General features: G+C 39.6%; 1 protein-coding gene and 1 long non-coding RNA gene across 4 annotated transcripts in view; both read right to left on the reverse strand.

The window, feature by feature from the left end:
* The window catches only part of MICU2 (mitochondrial calcium uptake 2), a 151,186-nt gene that overhangs the window by 74,552 nt on the left and 63,307 nt on the right, over positions 1 to 13,327 (reverse strand). The gene's annotated exons all lie outside the window — the stretch shown is intronic.
* On the reverse strand, positions 7,733 to 9,344 carry LOC311426953. The gene is made up of 3 exons (XR_014687138.1): positions 9,209 to 9,344; positions 8,340 to 8,449; positions 7,733 to 7,857 (listed from the first exon to the last, which is right to left on the reverse strand). It is a non-coding gene; the product is annotated as an uncharacterized lncRNA (long non-coding RNA).

The following is a 13,327-nucleotide window of genomic DNA, read 5'->3' on the forward strand; positions in this document are numbered from 1 at the left end:
TTGCCAAAAGAGTTTGAGCTTTCAAATAAAGAACGTGAGCCCTATATCATGTAGAATCTCGATCAAATTCATCAATTTCCAAAACCTACATCAAGTTAAAGGCATAAGAAAAGCAAAATGTTCTAATGAAGTGCTTTTATCTGTATCAGGGTTTTCAACATTCTTTTTTTGACATGGCAGATCAGGTCTGGACCTAAAATAAACCAGGGAAGAAGAGAAAAGAATGGCTGTTTGGGAGACTGATGTCTGCTTGAAAAAAAGTTCTAGGTACCCGAAGGACTGTTTAACAGTGTGAAACTAGATAAACAACTATGTTACTAAAAGCTCGAAGTCTTGAAATCCCAAGACTGACAAAAATACTTTCTTGGGAATCACTTCTGAGACAGAGAACAGGCTGTTAAAATTACTGGTTAGTGCAACCGGAGTGAGAACGGAGTACCCTGGCATCTGAGCACTCCTCGCACTGCTGAACACAAATAGTCCAAAATTAGCTGCAGCCCCTTCTAGGCAATAACAGGTGCCAGGCCCCTCCTTTCTTTCAAAGAGCTGCTCAGACAATTAGGCTGTGCTAGATCTAGCTAGGCACAGTTATGTTTGAAGCAGCAGCTGAAGAGTTTATTTGCATCTAAAATCCTGAAATTTTTATTTTGAGTCTTTCTCTCCCACTCTTTTATTTCATGGCGATCAGACCAAGCTGGTGTACACACAGCAGGTCTTCATCAGCTACTAGAACCTTATCGAATGGTGAATATAACTGAATGTAAGGATAATACTGAAAAAAGTCTCAGTTCAAAAGGTGTTTTAATTTCAATTCTTTAAGTTTCAATTCTAGCAGAGCTCACTTTTTAAACGAACTTCAAAAGAAGTTGTAAACTAACACACTTCCACCAACAGAACATAACAAAGGCAGAGAAGGTCCACAAGCTCTAACGAGATGGAGAACCAGTTCATTTAACAAACCATACATTTACACCTCGACTTGCAAGTTATCACACCGCACTACTTACTGATTCCACCACTGTGGCTGGTACACTGCTTAACACACTTGTCTACAAGGACTAAATAAATACATACAGAACAGCAGGGGACCACGCAGAGCCTGTGCTCACCCTGGGCTTGCAGATCTTTAGGGTTTCTCAAGTTAATATACGTTTACCTTGTATGTGTGTCTGTGCTGTAGAACGGAATCATATAGCCCTTTCAAATGGCTTCTTGCTTTGTCTGGCAAGGCAGAGAATATCTCTACCTGATCTATTCCAAACTACATCAAGAGATAATCCATTTATTACATCATGGTTCAGTTTGACTGCATGGACTTCAAAATGGGATTATATAGCTCTGAGTTTGATAAGTACAACTTGAAATTGTGGGAAGTTTTGTGGTCCAGCTCATGCCAACTGTAAGGTGCTACATTTTTACCTGGATGCTTTACAGCTTTGAAAGCTTTTTACTGTCATGGTGCTTGAGCCTGTAACGACTGTACAGTCAGAAAGAAAAGGTTAATGGCTTTAATAGTACATGGTGGAGTGATAGACAAGTTTTCGCTCTGAACTGGTAGACTAATGATTTCTGGAAACATTGCAAGTAAGTAAGAATCTAAAAGAGAAACCAAACTGCTTATGGCAGAAACAGCAGACTGATCAAAAAGAATGCAACCCCAAAAGCAAGACTGGAAGAAGATAACAAAAAGGTGAGAAGACTTTCCAATAGGTAATGTAAGCAGTACAGGTTCAAAAGCAAAATAAAGGAATGAAAAGCCAAGGATGAGGGAGTTAGATCTGATGTAGTAGTGTGCAAGTAGACTGTCAAGAATTTCATAGCTAAAAAAGGGTTAAATTTCCAATGAAATACTCTTGGACTTAAACAGTTGCATTGTGTGAGCATTTAATGGTTGTGCAGATTTAAATATATCCATATCTATGTATGAAAAGAGGCTACAATGAAGATGGCTACAATAAGGTACATAAGGATTGAGCAAGAAATGGTAGATATAATAGTATGGGAATTATGACAGTACTTTGTTTAGTGATAATGGGAGCAGAAAAGTAAAAATAAATAAATAAATAAAATCCACAAAACCAAGACTACACAAACTAAAACCAAAACCCACCAGAAATGTCTTTGAAAAATTGGTCTTGCAAACCTTTTAAAACAACTTTGGAGTGCCTCTGCATACACTCTGTGGTTGCACGCACTTCCAAGAGCTCTGTGCACCCTCCGTTTGCAACGAGATGCCCCCAGCACCCTGAGAAGGCACGGCACTGCCACGGCATGATAAGGACAACACGCTTCCAGGGAAACACTGTCAGAGGAACTGCCTCCCTGTCATCAGGAAAGGCTGCCGTTTGCATGTTTTCAAAACACTTTGCAGAACACCAGTCTTTTTTAAGCATTGTTGTTCACGTGTTTGCACATCCCAAATGTTTTAAACAGTGGCTGAGTAAACAGCGCCTTGCAGAAAACGACATGGAGAGCGGCCTCACCAATACGTGCTGCCTGCCAGATAAAATTACGTGTTAAAAGGCATGTACTTCAACCAGCCAACTTTTAACCTGGGTACTTTGGACTTGCTCTGCCAGGGAATGTCCATCCTAGCACTGGGGCTGCACTACGGCAACTCTCTGTGCCTTACAGCTGCTGCCCAGGGTACCGCAGCGCTGGCCAAAAGCAAGCACGCAGCTCACACAACCTGTGGGCTGGACATTGCTTCTCTGCCATGGATAACCACCCTCAAGCAGAAATACCCTGTGAGCTCATCTTCCTGGACGAAGAGCTGCAGTTCTGTATAGAAGATTAAATGCATCTCAAATCAAACAAAGCAGGCTGCTTAAATAAGGCTTCAAAACACTCATAACATAGCCTCAAAAAATAATTAAAAAAAAAGATGACAATCTTAAACATGCCAGTATCATATAAGCTAGCCATTTTTGGTTCCCGTAAATGAGTGCTTCTATTTATCTGCAAATACTTTAAAAGAAACTTGTGTTTGTTATGGCTTTATCCATATTACAGAGTCTCCCTTTTTGAAGCTTTTGACCTAAAGAAAGCTCAGTTGAAAAATGCAGTGAAGAAAACTGTGAGCTGGTGTTAAACTCTGAGACAGGAGCACTGCATTTTATCTTCCTGGAAAAAAAAGAGATCTCCTTGGTCACAGGATCTACAAGCTGGTGCTTTAAGGCTGTTTTATTCCACAAATCCATTTAACAGTGTCACAAGTCCTTGCACATCATACCAACGTACATACCCATTGTACATTGCTGTGGTGGCTCTACACACCAAAGAGACTTAAAAAACATCCTGCAGTAAAGGAGTTAGTAATTTTGCCTTTTTTTTATTATATTTTTGTTTTGAAAAAAAAAGAAAAAATAGAAAATGGCATGCAAATGCATAAGCTATTGCTGTATATATTGTGAATTAAAAAATAAAATAAAATATAAAGTGCTCTTTGAAATAAAGAAAAGGCCAAATAATGGGCAATACTCAAAAAATATTATACCCCTAAGAACACAGATATGAGAATCCTAGACATGACAGATCGCTGGAAACACAAATACTGTGCTCAGAATGAGTCAGAATTTCCTTCAGTGATAATGTGACCATTACAATGCTAACTACATTAATGATGCCCCAAAAGCTTGAAAATGTCCTAGGGGGGGGAGAGGGACAGTTTCCCAGGTTTTTCTTCAGCCCTTTTATAATGACCTTTTCCAGGGTAAAGATACATGCAAATGGTAAAAAGAAATATGTGAATAAAGAAAAAAACAACAGGTATGCTCCAGGTTCTTCTCCATAAGCAAACTGAAAACAAAGCAAATCCATAGCTGAATCTGTCACAAAACACTCTTAACTCTATTAAAAGTCTTACAGATTTGAAACCCCATTATTACCTATAGTTGTACCAAGATATTTTCTCAGTTCTCAGAGAGCCTGGTACTTAAAAAGGTGGCATAACTGATGGGGAGCTAACTGATTAGGTTGCCATAGAAAAAGACTTCTACCACCAAACCTCTCGAAGCATTAAGCAGCATCTGTGAAGTGTGAAATTCTTCACTTCTGCGCACAGTGAACTAACACTACTAGCTAAAACTTCCACAGTGGCAAATTAATCAGAGAATAACGACATGCAGAAGAAAGAAAACAGAATCCCTTTATAGAGCTTGCCTTTCCTTTCTTTCTCTCCCTCTCTTTTTATTTCTCATTTAAAGGTTTAGTCGCATCCATGAAAAACGGCTGCCAAGCTGAGCTCTGCAGAGGACGGGTCAGCCTCCTGCTCGGGGGGCTTAGTGGGTCCCAGGAGGGACCAGGAACAAACATCCGCGTGTCCTGTAAGATTAATACAACAATAACAACAAAGTACTTTCAACCACAAGAAATGTTTTTACTGTGATTAAGTTGTAAAGTTATATTTATTTCTCCATAAAGCTGCTGACTTTGCTTCTAAACAAATCATTTGTTTTCTGGAGGAGTGAATGAACTTGTGACAATGCTGTGTGTAAAACCTGCATGTCTTAAAAGACACTATATTTTCCAATGCCTAGACTTATTTTTCCTAGTCTCACTTATTTTTTTAAACTTTCTACCTATGCAGAATTTTTCTCCTAAAGCATTTGCATTTGACACAGAGATCGCACACGGAAAGAGTGGATGAAGAGAGACAGCTGAGAAACGTGCAGGATGCATGGTTCTACTGGGCCACTTTTTGCCCAAAAAATCAAATTTGCCCAAAAAGTCTTATCTTAGTTCTGATAGTCCTGCTCTGTAATTAGTCCTGCGATTTTCAACCATGTTTTCTAGTGTCTCAGTGTTCAAAAAAGTAACGTTACTCAAAAATCTTTAATGCTGCTTGTTCAAATTGACATATTTACTTTCAATTAAGCAAGCACTATTATCTGAAAGGATTCCCAAAGATCTGTGCAGTATTTCAAGTCCTCAGTAGACTGCGGGATGCATCGTACTCCAGACTGCTAAGCGTGATGCCAGGAGCTGCAGCACATTGCTGCATGGATCACAACTTTTAAAATCAGCTTCTGCCAGCTTCTAGCAGGAAAAAAAGAAAACAAACCAAAACTAGAATAGGTGACAGAAAGTTAAGGGCACCAAAAGGAAGTAACAGAACCTTGCATTCATTACATTTGTTAAATTTACAGCCACATTTTATTTGCAAAGAGAAAATGACTTGCTACCTCTGAACCAGGCATCAAGAAAAGGATATTAGTGCAGGATATTAGATTTATGAAATGTGAAAAATCCATTTTCCATTCTGTAGTTTCAGCAACTATTACCCCAAAACCCAAAATAAATTTGTTATGAAGCACTGTGAATGCAGTAACACTGACAAATAGGTATTTCGATTGGTGCCATTACAGCGTGCAAAACCAGCGCGCTCCTGGTTACAGCAGAGCTGTAACGACCCTCCATTTTTTTACTGCTCTGTATAAATTTAATCCTCCAGTTTGGAGCTTTCCTTCCATACCAAAAGCTCAGGTAGGTTTCACTCAATCCTCTTTTCAAAGCCAATTGCTGTTGCACTGTTAGCGAAATAGTCATCTCACAACACAGCACTTCTTCTCTGCAGCATTTCTTCTCTGCAGCATCTGAATCTAGCCAAAAAACCCAAAACCAACCAACCCCACAACCCCTACCTGTTCAGCCATCTATTTCTGTGTTACATCCCTCTGTACCAGAGACAAGCTGCTTTCAGTCATCCTGGCTGCACCCTGAACTGCTTCTCTAGGTGCTGTAGTGCCATTCTAGTGGGTCACCAAGTGCCTGCTGACTTTCTTTTTCAGGACCTGTGCGGTTATCAGCATTGCTTCATTTATCAAAGCTGCCATATTCTTGGAAGCAGACTGCTCTTTGTACAAACAGTTCATTTCTTTGGGAGGTCCAGAACTCAATCTGATGCAATCCTCCCTTCTCCTCTTCAAATTTTTAAAGATTATCTCTATCTCAGGCTTCTTTTGTGAAATAGTTTGATTATAGCATGTAATTCAAAAGGTATAAAACTGTAAAAAACAGATTGAGTCAAATTAATGCTGTATTTGTCCAACCTGTTTTCTGTTAATAAAAAAATAACCTGTCAGAAATCCTAAGACCTCAGGCACGCCCACATTTTTCAAAGACAGACTGCCTGTTTGTAAATGTTTACAGTACAAACTAAAAATAATGCTAGTTGGTTTCTTCCTCCTCCGCTTGAAAAGATTCACCATCCAAAATTTCAATTTAACAATTCTAAAGCACAAATTGATGACTGGATTTTTAGCTAGTCCATGAAAAACAGATTCGTTCTGGATCTGTAGCTAGATGCTTATTTCACCATACATTAAGTAAGAGAACATATTGCATCTTTCACTCATTTGCTTAAGTCTTACAAAACTGACTTTAGAAATAACTCATACAAAGAATGAAGACAAGATGTTTACCACGCTAGCCATATTTTCTAATTTAAGACACTGCTGAAATTCTCCAGAATAGTTTTTCACAGAAAATGACTTTCATGTACTATTTCCCATTTGCCACAAAACTTTAGGATGACATACAGCCTGAACAGGTTAAAAGCAAAGAATGGGCTAGCTGGACCAACCATAAAAATGCTGAATTTGCTTCATTTAAGAAAAGGGGATATTATGAATTTATCAGTAACATTTGAGATATTAATGCCATTTCTTTTTTATTATACTAGAATGTGACAATGCAATCTATGCAACTTGCAATACAACATCTTCAAATGCAGCTCTGCCCTTATATTAAGTGGCTTTTTAAATAAAAAAGGAATTCATTTTGGACAGACCGAGCAGTCAGACAAAGGTTTTAGAGCATAACCCCAAGAATCTTTATTTCTCCCATCTCCTTACTGGAAAAACTACCATGTCCAACAGCTTAAATGGCATTCAATATCACATTGCACAACAGATTGTGCTTTTTAAGACTCAAAATAGGAAGCCTAATGTTCCTCCACTAACACCTTCAATGGTATTATCTTGGTTTGCATGGAAACCCAAGGCAAATATCACCAAAACCTAGGCTCAAGACCAGACTTAGGCTCCAGACTGTCAAGAGATGCAGATCCTGTTAAATCTGGTGGTATGGCATATTTTCCAGGCAACTGAATGGAAAACACATGGAAAAAGAGGAAAATTTATTTGGCTGTGTCCTGGACATAGGACATTCTCTGCTTCTTGATTGCAGAAGATTGTAAGTGCCCATTTTTGTCAAGAACAGGGAGACGCTATTTCCTCTGCAACCACAAAACTTGAAAAGAGTTCCTAAAAATATCACTGAAGCCAGTAGTGAAATGGGTAAAAACTAATAAAAGGGCTATTCTTGATGTGGACAAGAATAGGAAAAGGAAACACCTTGGAAACACCTTGTCCATTTTGAATAGCAACGAAAGACAAATGAACATTGCTTAGGACACCACTGCATCTAGTGCATGCGCTCAGTCAAGCTCAAGCTCTCCTTGCCACTACCTCTATGCTGGTGACCTTTGGGGAGCATCTGCAGGGAAGAACAGGGTCCCAGGGCACCCCTTACTGCCAACAGACATACAGTGTTGCATAAACATATAGTTACGTGGATGCCAACACTTTATAATATTTTATCAGTTATGAAAATAGTGAAAATAGCCAGCTCAAATAAAAGTCCATTTGTAAACTCAGTAATATTTGTTTTTAATGGAAAAATTTTTGAAGGATACATATGGTATTAAAACTCATTTTGTTATAAAACATTCACCTGAAGTAGTTACACTGATGCCCTTTTTCTAGCAGCAGAAAAAGTGCTTGGGCACATCTTTGGCCAAGGCACTGCAGAGCCCACAGCCTTGACTTGCCAGCCTGGGTATTTCAACTTTGTGACCTGCCAGGAGACAAACAGATTTAAAAGCACTTTTACTCAGAAAAGCAAGTAAATGCACACATATACAGCAAGATTTAAGCTCATGCTCAGAGCTGAACTCACACACATGTCTTGGCCAATCTATAAAGTTTTTAAAAAAATAAATGTTTCCTTGAATATGGGCAGAGACGCCCTCAGAAGAATGGAGGAGTGCTCAGATCAGGTCTGATGGACCAGATGAGGTCCAATTCGTCCACTAACCCTTCTCCTTCCTGATCATCTGGGGCTGCAGGGTTAGAGCATCTGAATGAAGAAAAATTTGTACTTAAGGACCCAGTAGCAGTCTGCCTGCATTGATTCATGCACTGGCCATCCACAAATGCTTAGGAAGGAATAAAAATATTCTCTCAGTATTAATCTATTTTGAGCTCAGGGACATCCTGAGCTGGATGTGGTTTCTATGTATTTAACAACCCTTGGTTATGTCACTGTCTGGCACTTACCCAACATCTCCTTCAGTCCATGCAAACTTTTAGCGACTTTAATGACTTCTGGCATGGAGTTTCACACATCTAGTGCCTATTGTGAAGAATTGCACAGTGGATAACAGACCCTGGGAATGACACGTTTATGTCAAATTATAAGCTAGCCTTGTGGCTAAGGGAAATTTAAATACAGTTGATTATTTCTCTCTCCAGGATAGATATTTAACACACGTAAGTTTTCTAGCCTCAAAGTAGAGGTAAAAACCCCACCTTCATAGGTACAGTTTCCATATCATTTCACAAACTACTAAATAATGAGATGATATCACCACAATCTTTTTCATTAATGATCTATCCTGGGATATAAAACTTCAGTTGTAGGAGAAAATGCGCTTTCTTTATTTCACTAACCAGTCCTTTAAAAATTCTCTTTTACAGGCCACCTCTTAAGTCCCTTCTTATCCATTTTAATAAACATTACTTAATAGCTCCGCACACTGCCAAATCCATTATCTTAAGCTGTAAATTGATAGCTGGAAAAAAATGCTTTAACTTTGAGCTGAATAAAAGCATTGTGCTTGCTGTATATTTTGTTTTCTTCAAAACTGCAGCTGCACATTTTGAATTAAACTATACATGGCTGTACCTGACACTGATCTATTTTCTCACACTTTATTGATCTCACTGATCCAGTTAGAGCATTTTTATGATTGCCGAACTGTTTTTAAGGGAACATCTAAGGCTCTTCAAACCCGAGTCTTGCGACTATATATATGCCACACTTCTTTAGCTCTTGGAAACAATCTGAAGTGATGTTACTTTCAGAAGTGGGTCAAAAGCAGTAGTTGAAAAGCAGGTTTTCTTGTATTTAATTATTAAAGAATTACATTTTAAAAGGCATCTTTGTTTTAGAGATGTTCCTGAAGTGATACAGGAGCTGGAGGGATAGGGAGGAAAGGGAGGTCTGGAATCATGGTGATAACAGAATCCATTTCTGGTATCGAAGTTGTAGAGGTCCACAGCAGGAGACTGCTTCTTCCCACTGATTCCAGGGGGCCTTGAAGATCAGGCTCCTCAGTTAGGCATTTAAAGGTATGTAAATGCAGATGAATAAAGCACCAGGAATCTCTCAGTAGCAGTGCATGGCAAACCTCTGCAAGGCTTTGAAAAAAATCAGGGATATCAGAGCATACTTGCCAGGGGAAATGCATCTCCTGGACCAGTTCTAACTCATTGCATTGCATTGTGCCTGCACCATAACACGCTCCCAGAAAGGCTCACGTCTTCAGGGAGGAAATTCTCGCTGGCCAGAGATGCTTTTAAGTGCAGTTAGAGTACCACCAAATGGCACGGCCACTTGGACAGAGCTTCCTCAGGAAGCAGAGAAGAGGCATCAAGCCAGCTGAAAGCAAGGACCCATTTGGGAGGGCACAGAAGGAGATCTGGGCACAGGTCCCTTTGTGTTATCTCCCCCAGTTGCTTGCATTTTCTGTTGAAGTTTCTAGCTCTTTCTCAAGTAAAGTTGCTTTGCTCTTTTTGTGCAGACTCCTGCAGTAGCACTTCCTTACGGTTTACTCTCAGATTGTGCTCCACATCATGCACACTGCGCAGATGCTGAATAACTAAAAAAGGTCCCACTGGCTTGGACTCTGCTTCTGGCAAGTCACAAAGTTCTTAAAGAGCTCCTTTAAATTGATTGTATCTGTATTTAGAAATCTATATCATGAAAGCTGTTTAGTTAAAAAGATGAGAGGAAAAATGTAATAGGAATTTGGCTTATATAAACTTTACCCTAAATTATAAAATCAAACATTTGTGTACATGAAGCTACTACAAATATGACCTGGTTCATGAGGCTGCCTGAATGTGCAGCACAAAGCTTTCCCCATCAGCACATTAATCTGCTGGCAGCTCCTGGTCAGATGACTAAAAGCCAATTTTTAACGTGACAGAGGGTGAGCACTGGAAAACAAAATACTCTGCCCAGGAGACAGTCAAAACCAGCTTTTTACTGCAAGATTGACACCTTACAATACCAATGACAAATCACAAAAAAACAACCACAACTTTTCATGATCTATATGAAATCTGTGTCTGTCAGCATTAAGTGCAGAAAGGCAATATATTTGGATTATTTCTGAGGACTACACTGTCAATTTAGGAGCTATCACATAAATGCCCTAAACCCTGCTCCAGCCAGTATTTTCATCTGTGACCTGAATGATGGAAACTGAAATGGAAATAAAGCTGAGAATAATAAGTAGGCCTAGAAATCATGATCTATGAGGAAAAGCTGAAGAGAAGCCTTTACACTGCAGGCAGCAAGGTTTGCTACATCATTTCTAAAGTGCTTCAGGTTCATCTTCTGCATACTGCCAGAAGCCACCTCAATCTTCCTTGCATCCATGTCCCTGCCCCTCCATCCCAAGCGAGAGGACGGACGAGGCACTGTCCCACCCCAGAGGCTGTCAGGCAGGACTTGCAGAGAGCTGTGAGATGAAGCAGCTCCCTGACCCCACAAAATCTCTTTGGAGGTGCACAGAGACTGGTAGATGCCAGTGTATGGCAGGCTCTCTGCTGGCTGGGAAGTCAGTGGGAGTTGAGGGGAAAGGGTCTGCTGCCTTCCAGAGGAGTGAGATATGGCCCAACACTCAGCAGAGGCTTGCTTTAATGAGAGGCTATCTTCCAGCTTGCACTAAGCCATCATTCAGAGTTAAGAGTGGAAGCACAACTGCCATTCACACTGGCTTCTTTTTCTTGTCTACAAAGCTCTTGGGCTTAGTAACTCCCTTTCTGAGCTCTTCCACTCCCTTGGTAATGTATACCTCATGTATACCTCATGTACGTGGAATTTAGGCACCGGCCTCAGAGGGAGTGTATCCTGATTTCAAGGGTACCTGCCTAAAAAGTAGAATCACAACATGTTTAGTGCAGGCTTCGACTGTGTAGCTTCACAGAAATCTTAAGAAAGAAACAATTCCAGCATATTGAACAAAAAGAGTATCACAAAACTATCCTCACCAGCACAGCCAGTGACAACAGAGGACAAGCTGAGATCAAGTCTAAGATTTGCAAAGCTGGGTATCAAAATGGAGAAGGTTGCCAGGAGGAGGTAACAATTTTTGCCAAGTTGTACAAGTTACTTTCTCAAACATCAGTCCAATCACGCACTGGATTAATTTTAGATCCAATGACACAGATAGCTAAGTGCAAATCAGAGCAATTTTCTTCACAGAACTGAAGTCCACGGAGTTATCCCTCGTATTATTCACATGCAGTCTTACTGCAGCTGCGACAGCTAGGTAAGTATCAAGAAAAGAAAGAGCTAAGTAACCCACTCAGCCATGTGCTGACTCCTAATATATATATATATATATATATATTGCTTAAAATAGCTTAATTGCTTTAGCATATTTTCTCATCTTAGTCATAATTTTACCACTTACATAAATTTTGAATACCATATTCCTTTTTCTCCCATTTTTTTTTTAATGGAAGAACCAAAGTTGACAAAGCAGCAGATGCTCTAGAATAAATTTCCAAACCTTTGGCATATCGTACCTCATTATCCTGAAATGGCATCACAGAGGCACTAAGCAGGCAGCCCTAACTTCTGGTCGCAGAACTTGGAAATACAAAAAGCACAGGCAGAACGAACACGTTATGAACACAGAATGAAGAATTGAGGTGCTCCCCAATGTACTTAAAAACAGTCTTAGCAGATGCAGAAGCATAATTCGTAGTTAGAAATCATAGTCCTCTGTCCATGTCCCCCACGTTACCAGCTATAATTAGTCTGAAAACCACGGTCATGCAAGTCGTGAACTTCTAAGAGTGAAAAGAAGGGAAAATGGCTCAAAATGTCTGTTCTTAATTTTAAAAACTCAATCACAGATGTCTCACTGATTGTCATTCCCTTTAATTCTCTTTATGAATTCTGTGGAATGGATGTGTATTTTGTGTACCATCAGTCTTCCTGATACAATGTATTCCAAATGCTCGAGGCTCTTTCTATGAAGTTCTAAGTTGCCCACTTGGACTCTATTGCCCCATTTTCAAGATTACTCCTATTTTTTATGTCATACAAAGACTACATGTATCATTTTTATTATATCATCTTCCATAATCTTTATACATAAAGTATTTATCTTTGTTACTTGTTTTGCACTTTCCCAGACAACATCTGCCTTGTGTGGCACAGCGACCAATACTACACGCAGTATTCCAGATGGAGACTAACGCCCCTGTAACTGTATCACCTCTTATTTTGCATTTTATCCCTCTGATACAACCCAGTAACTTACTTTCTTGCAGCTGTGCACAAGCCTCATGGTTTCAATGATTTTTCCACAATAACCTTCAAATCCTTCTCCTAGTCAGTGTGCTGAATGATTGTTCCATTTCAGCACACACTGTGTTTCCTTTGGTTTCTTGCTCCCAGACTAATTATTTTACATTTTTCCACAGTGAACCACATTTGCCAGCTGTTGGCCCAGTCACCTAAACAGTTCTAAATCCTTTTATATCTGATTGTATTGCTCCTAATTCACTGCTATGAATTTTAATACCAAAAAGAAAAAGAAAAAAGAAAAAAGAAAAAAAAAAGGAAAAAAAAAAGGTGGTGGTGGGGGAGGAATAAATCTCTGTGCACAAATATACATTACTTATATGGAGGCCATATGCATGTGATCAGTATAATTTATCATACGGTTTTGCAATCTATCAGGCAGCTTTGCCCACCTCACTAGCATTTTTCCAATAATCCATCTCTGCTGGGACTACTTCTAGCACTCCACACTCCTGAGCAGCTTCATACAGCTGCCATGAAAAAACCTGCCACAAAAAAAAGACACTTTTATTTTCCCCAATGTAATCCCGCCACTTCAAATCACACTTACGTGACGTTCAATATTCAGCCGGCAATATTCCATTTGGGATTTGTGACATATTCATGGCTATTTCTTGTGAACCCTTAAGAATGGAGGTGCGAGCTAGGTTCATCAAAC

Source organism: Aythya ferina, assembly GCF_964211825.1.
Source record: "Aythya ferina genome assembly, chromosome: 1".
In the NCBI taxonomy this organism is placed as follows: Eukaryota; Metazoa; Chordata; class Aves; order Anseriformes; family Anatidae; genus Aythya; species Aythya ferina.